Source organism: Typopeltis vanoorti, chromosome 7, assembly GCF_054136105.1.
Source record: "Typopeltis vanoorti isolate ZY-2024b chromosome 7, IOZ_Tvanoo_1.0, whole genome shotgun sequence".
Classification (NCBI taxonomy): domain Eukaryota; kingdom Metazoa; phylum Arthropoda; class Arachnida; order Uropygi; family Thelyphonidae; genus Typopeltis; species Typopeltis vanoorti.
The window spans coordinates 128,068,566-128,075,330 of NC_143555.1; the positions used below are offsets into that span (position 1 = coordinate 128,068,566).

Below are 6,765 nucleotides of genomic sequence, written 5' to 3' on the forward strand. Positions count from 1 at the left end.
AGTGTTAATGAATTTCACACACACACAAACAAACAAGACTTTCCGACCGAAAGCAAGATATACCACGGTTTTAAATCGACCCGATTGATAAGCTGAAGTAAAACAATAAATATTTTAATGTTCATTGATTTAAATTAAGGTGATAATTAATAAATTTTTTTAATTTATTAATTAATAAATTAATTAATAAATTAAAAAAAAAAAAGGTGATATGAAAAATCCCTTATTATTTTACAGCTAGTATGCGAAACTCTAAGATCGAAAACTACGATCTAAGAGATACATCTGAGATATCTGAGAGATACATTCATTACTAGTATGTGCTAAAATGCAAAAAAAAAAAGAACAAACACTGCAAATATAATACTTGAAGGTACAAATCAAGTGAATATTAAATCCAACATTATTTCATAGCCGAATATAGAAACTACAAGAGTTTCGTGTCGAAAATATATATAGAAACTAAACGTTTTGACGGAAAGAAGCATAAGTAGTGCAACTTTGGGCAAATCGTTGCAAAGGTGGAACAAGCTACAGATGTATATCTTTAGTATTTTCCATAAATGTAAAGCACATCTCCTAGAGGATATGTATGATAGAAAGATATATGATAAATATGGAATCCAATATTATTTCAAGAGTTTCGTGCGGAAAATATAGAAACTTAAAGTTTCGGCGGACACAAGCATAAGTAGTGCAACTTTGGGCAACTCGTTGCAAAGGTGGAACAAGCTACAATTGGCTTTCCTTAGTATTTTCTATAAATGTAAAGCACATCTCCTAGAGCAGTGTTTCTCAAAGTGTGGTACGCGTACCCCCGGGGGTACGCAAAAGGTCATTAGGGGGTACGTGACAATTTTCGGCTATGCATAATTAAATGAGTCATTATATTTTTCAACAAACAGTGCAATTAGAGACAACCGGGATAAAACCTCATTAACTAATGAATCACATCTCTCCATCAGAAAGTGCTGTGTAGACCAAGCAAAACCATATGTTGCCGGTGGAACATATGGTTTTTCTTGACACCACCCCGGTCGTTAACGTGTTAAAACTAAGAAATATACTGTATAGTGAATGTGTTTCAGATATTATGGAATTCGGTTGAAGGGAATTTGCATTTCAACTCAACTGTTGAAATGCTAATTTGTCTTTGGTTCGCGCATTCTTTTGTTAATACCGCACCAATCATATGCAGTTCTTCGCTGCTCTACGTATCTCAAGTCTTGTAAATGACTGGTAATGTTTGTTTGAAATAATGGGAAAGAAGATGATGCTATTTGGGTAGATGACTTTGACGATTCATTTCTTTGAAGAAACTGTTCTCGATGCCGAAAGTAGTGATAGCGAGTAGGAACTTCTTGCTAAGTCGCACCATTTTCAGTTTTTTTCTGAAAACTTTAGTTTCCAAAAATTCCCGCACGTATCTCGCAACACGATTTTTAGCTTTAATTTTGGGAAAAAAGTTAGAGTTATATTTGAGTAAATACAGTATTTTTTTAGCTTTCAAATTCTTACGTATGGATCATTCGTTAAAGATTGGATTTATAAAGCCCCCAAAAGAGAGCAATATAGCAAATACAAGTAACTGTAAGCAACAAGAAAACGTTGATATTGCATCTGGATCAAATGAAATTGATGAGTGTCGTGTGACGTCTCTAGAGAACCAAAATTTAAAAATAAATCATATTTTTTGTTTACATGAATTCAAATTTTTTGTTTATATAAATTCAAATAAAATAGATATTTAATTTTAATTAATATTTTAAATTAATTTATTAATTTTAATTAATTATTTAATTAATTAATTAGGGGGTACTTGGTAATAATGAAAATTTAAGAAGGGGTACGCGGATCTGAAGTTTGAGAAACACTGTCCTAGAGGGTAATTATGATAAAAATAAGCCTTTGGCTCTCTATTTCAGTAATACATGATGGTTTATTTATTTTCAGTTACAATCTAGAAATTATTGAAACAAAAAAAATATAAAGAATTAAAATTTTTCTTACAAAATTAGCAAGAATCTGTCAGATCTCTCGCGACCTCCGAAGGTCAAATATCACAAATCTTTGCATAATAAGTGTTAAACCAAACTGACAGCAACAAAAGTGCGAAATAGCACTCATAATATACTCACCCGCAGCTACTCATGACATTCAACCTATACAATAGATAGGTTAAAGAATATTCATGTTAACAATTAGCATATATATATCTGTCGGATCAGATTCGACCTCCCAAGTGTTGGTCTTTAGCTGCTAAGCAATAGTATAAACAACTTCTGGAAAGTTCAGCCCCTAACCACAGTGCAAAGTATGTTTAAAGTCCCCGGAGGTGCACCGGGAAGTGATAGGTATAATGGCACAGAGGAGAGCTTTAATGTTAGACCTTTAGCTGGTGTTGATTGAAAAAGAGTTAAATATGTCCACCATTCACGTCATCCCGCGTGAACGCAGTCCCCAACTAACCATTCACGTGATCCCGCGCGAACGCAATCACCAACTAACAAAAATTCAACGCTCCATCTATCCCAGCTTGAGAAAGTGGCGGAGGTCAACCGAACCGTGTGTGCAATGGAACGGCCTCTCTCCGGAACATCGCACTTGATGATCAGCGATTATTCAGCGCCCAAGTATCCCTAAGTATGCTAATTGACAATTGACGTTTATGACTTAAGTGGTGAAGCGAAAAGCTTTTCATATTCCCCGTTGTCTGTCATGGTCACAGTGAAGGAAAATATTATGAGCAGTTTGCTCGCCCAGAATGGGCATGGAGGTTATACATCACTGAAGGAAGTTAAAATGGCTTTTGGTCTTTTGTGTTTGAATGTATCCGTAGGCTCATAGGCTACAGCTTGCTGAACTAGATCATTGGGATGAGTGGACGTCTTTAGGAAGAACTTTGCAGCTAAAGTTTGTAGGAAAGAGAAGATATAAGGAATATTTGTATCTCGGTGAAGTTGATGATTTCTGACGAACCATGGGGCGTTTAAGATCATTCTCAAGCATTTGTTCTGAACCCGTTGCAATTTGATAATATTTGTAGTGAAGGTGTGGCTCCAGGCTGGAGAAGCATAAGTAACTATAGGACGAATCGTCAGCTGGTATAAAAGCAGTTTGATTCTGATGTTTAGCTTGCTGCTTCTGTTTATTAGGGGGTAGATCTGAGCGATGGCTTTAGACGCCTTTGTACATGTAGCCTTGATGTGCTGGTTAAAAGTTAATTTTTTAACAAGCTAAGTAATTTGTTTCCGTCTGCCAGAGAATTTTGGTGTTGAATAATAAGATGTCTCCCACAGGAGATATCGACCTTTTTGTGAAGAGAATAGCTGAACTTTTTAGGGGATTTACTTGCAGTCTCGATTTGGAGAACCATTTTTCTAATTTTAGAAGGTTTTCTTGAAGTTTTCTAGTAACGAAATGTGGTCGAAGAGATCTGACTAATAATGCTGTGTCATCTGCATACAGGGCCATGATGGATGTCATTGGGTTGTGCAGGATATCAGACATATATACAGAGAATAGCAATGGAGCCAGTAGTGATCCCTGTGGCACTCCAGCTAAGATGGGTCGCTGAGATGACGTAGTGCTGCCAATCGTGACTTGCATGGTCCTGTTTTGCAGATATGAACTAAATAAATGTGGCAATTTCATTGAGATACCAGCTGAGATAAATTTGTAGCAATCCAAAGTGCCATATTTTGTCAAATGCTTTAGATAGGTCAAGGAAAACAGCTCCCGTGTATTGACGCCAGTTGTAGCTGGTAGTAATGTATTTCACAATTCTGTGGATTTGGTGAGTAGTACTGTGGTATTGCCGAAAGCCGAACTGCTCTTTAGGAAGGATGTCTAGTTCATTTATTGAGGCTTGAAGACGTGTGAGGATGACTTCTCCGCAATCTTGCCTAGGTTGGAGATGAGACTGATTGGACGATAATTTTGAGGCATGTTAGGATCCTTGGAGATGAGACTGATTGGACGATAATTTTGAGGCGTGTTAGGATCCTTGCCTGGCTTATGTATAGGAATTATATCGGCCAGTTTCCAGGTGGAAGGAAAATAGTGAAGACAGGATTGCATTTATAATTGTGGTCAGGTGCACCACTGCTTTTCGGGGCAGAAGTTTGATCACCCGATTAGTAATGCCGTCTGGCCCAGGAGCCTTTTTGTTCTTTAATTTTTTAATAATGTCATATATCCCAGCAGGTGATGTTGGTGCAATAGGGTCAGTACTGGTGTCAGGAAGTTTGAGTGAGTGTCTGATCTTGCTGTGAATTTTATATATGTGGTCAAAGTCAAGGTTTTCATACGAAGGCCTGCATTGCTCCTCCAAATTGTTTGCAATAATTTCTGCTTTGTCTAAATCTGGTAAGTATGCTAGTCCTTATAAGGACCTGGCTTAAAGGGAGCAAAGCAAGAATGCTTTTCATCTTTACCATTATCTGTAGAGGACAGTGTAGGGATATGCCTGGTGGATCTCTACTAAGACGAGTGGCATCGGACTTTTGTCTGCTCTGGTCATTCTGCTGACCTTGATGGGTGGTAGGTCTTGCTAGCAGAGATCGGTGGCTATGTCTTCTGTATGTATGTGCTCTGATACTCCACGGAGAGCCACCTTCAGGCTCCTCTCGGAGTCGAGGGTGAAGGTGTGGTATTGTACACCTTTATTGTCTAGCTCCTTTGTGAGTCTGCGGTAGTCCATTATAGTGGCAGGCTGGATTTTTATGCCATCGTCTAAATTCTTTGCTGTTGTATAAGCTATCTGTAGATTAGTCATGGTGGCCCTTAGCTCCGTCCACCTGTTCTTTTCTCTTAAGATAATTGGAGGCAATTTCTCTTTAGTGGAGGCAGGAGGTCAGAGTTGTGTCCGTCTTCCTCCATACCTTCATCTGTGGGTGGTTCTGTCGTCTGTGTTTTGTTTTGCGTTTTTTCCGCGGGGTGGATCTCTCCTTGTTCTTGGGGGATTGGAGACCACCAAATCCAGTTTTTCCTCTGTATTAGCAGTATCCTCGCTTTCCTCATCGTCCCTCGTTGTGGAGTACAGGTTCAAGTAGCCTGGTCATTCCACTTCAATTTTTTTTTGTAATTTTTTGAGTAGGCTTAGCGCCAGACTTTTGTCTAGTGTTTCTATCAGGGCGTCAGTGTCTATTTCAGTCATAATTACGTCTAGTAGGTTTTGATGGGGGTTGGTCAATTACTAAAACGGAAAATTAATAGCGAAACCTTACCTTTCGCTGAGCGAATCTCAATCAAAATCCACTCCTTTGTATCGAATGCACCTGGTAAAGTTTTCCACAAGTTTGCTTTCTGCGATAGCTACCGTTAAAATCCAATGACGTAATTTCTTTTTCAGAATTCACTACAATTCCTGAATTGCATCTAAATCAACGTCTATACAATTCTCGTAACATTCCAAAAATCCTTTTTGCTAGTAAAAAGAATGGAGTGTCAATTGAAAAAAATTCGACTACCGGTAAGTATGCTTAGTCCTTATAAGGACTGGCTTAAAGGGGAAAAGAAAGAATGCTTTTCATCTTCCCCGTTATCTGTAGAGGACAGTGTAGGATTAAGGTGTTATTGAGCTATTAAAGCTCTGATCATGGCAAGAGGGTAACAGCAATAGCCGAGCCTCAGTTAGAACTTCATTGGCTACAGCATTGCCATCCATTACCCTCCAAGGGTATTAATTAATCACCGCATCTCACGGTCGATTAACTCTTTTGTCTAGCATGGTAAGTATGCTAGTCCTTATCCTTATAAGGACTGGCTTAACGGGGCGAAGCAAAAATGCTTTTCATGTTCCCCGTTATCTGTAGAAGACAGTGTAGGGATAAGGTGTTATTGAGCTATTAAAGCTCTGATCATGGCAGGAGGGTAACAGCAATAGCCGAGCCTCAGTTAGAACTTCAATGGCTACAGCACTGCCATCCATTACCCTCCCTTCTCTTTTTCAAGTAAGTATGCTACCATTAACCATTAACATTACTGACAGGATGGGTGAAGCACTAGTGCTTTTCATATTCCCCTTTATCTGTAATGAGAGTTGTTTGGGAATGGGAGGTTTGTGAGCAGTTAAGCTCGCCCTCTGAATGCAGTTGTGTTAGCTGTGATCAGTTGAGAAAAGAATAGCCTTCGGTCTTTTGTGTTTGTAGTAATCAGTCTCATTGTAATTGACAGCTTGTATGATTAGTAGGTTTGAATGTGAACTTGACTTCACGAAGAATTTTTCTGCAAGATCACGAAGAAGGGAGGAAATGTATGAAATGCCGGTTTCTTGGTGAATTTCTGATGAACCAGTGCATCCAGGATCATCCTAAGGCATTTGTTTTGGATTCTCTGTCATTTCGAAATGTTTGATCTTGAAGTGTGACTCCATGCTTATGAGGCGTAAGTAATGACTGGATGTATTACCATTCGGTAAAGAAGTAAGTATACTAGTCCTTATAAGGACTGGCTTAAAGGGGCGAAGCAAGAATGCTTTTCATCTTCCCCGTTATCTGTAGATGACAGTGTTGGGATAAGTTGTTGTTGAGCTATTAAAGCTCTGATCATGGCAAGCAATAGCCGAGCCTCAGTTAGAGCTTCATTAGCTACAGCACTGCCATCCATTACCCTCCAAGGGTATTCCTTCTCCCAACCGTAAGTATGCTAACTGATAACTGATAACTGATGTGGCTTGATGGATATCAATCCCATGGATTATGATCCCTTCATCTCTATGATTGATTCCTGGTTTAAAGGAAGAAAGTTCTGAGCACTTGGCTA

General features: G+C 38.7%; 1 non-coding gene across 1 annotated transcript; it reads right to left on the minus strand.

The window, feature by feature from the left end:
• Window positions 1–2,475: 2,475 nt before the first annotated feature.
• Window positions 2,476–2,637, minus strand: LOC150105060 (U1 spliceosomal RNA). Its single transcript, XR_016548616.1, has one exon. It is a non-coding gene; the product is annotated as a U1 spliceosomal RNA (small nuclear RNA).
• Between the last annotated feature and the right edge of the window lie 4,128 nt (window positions 2,638–6,765).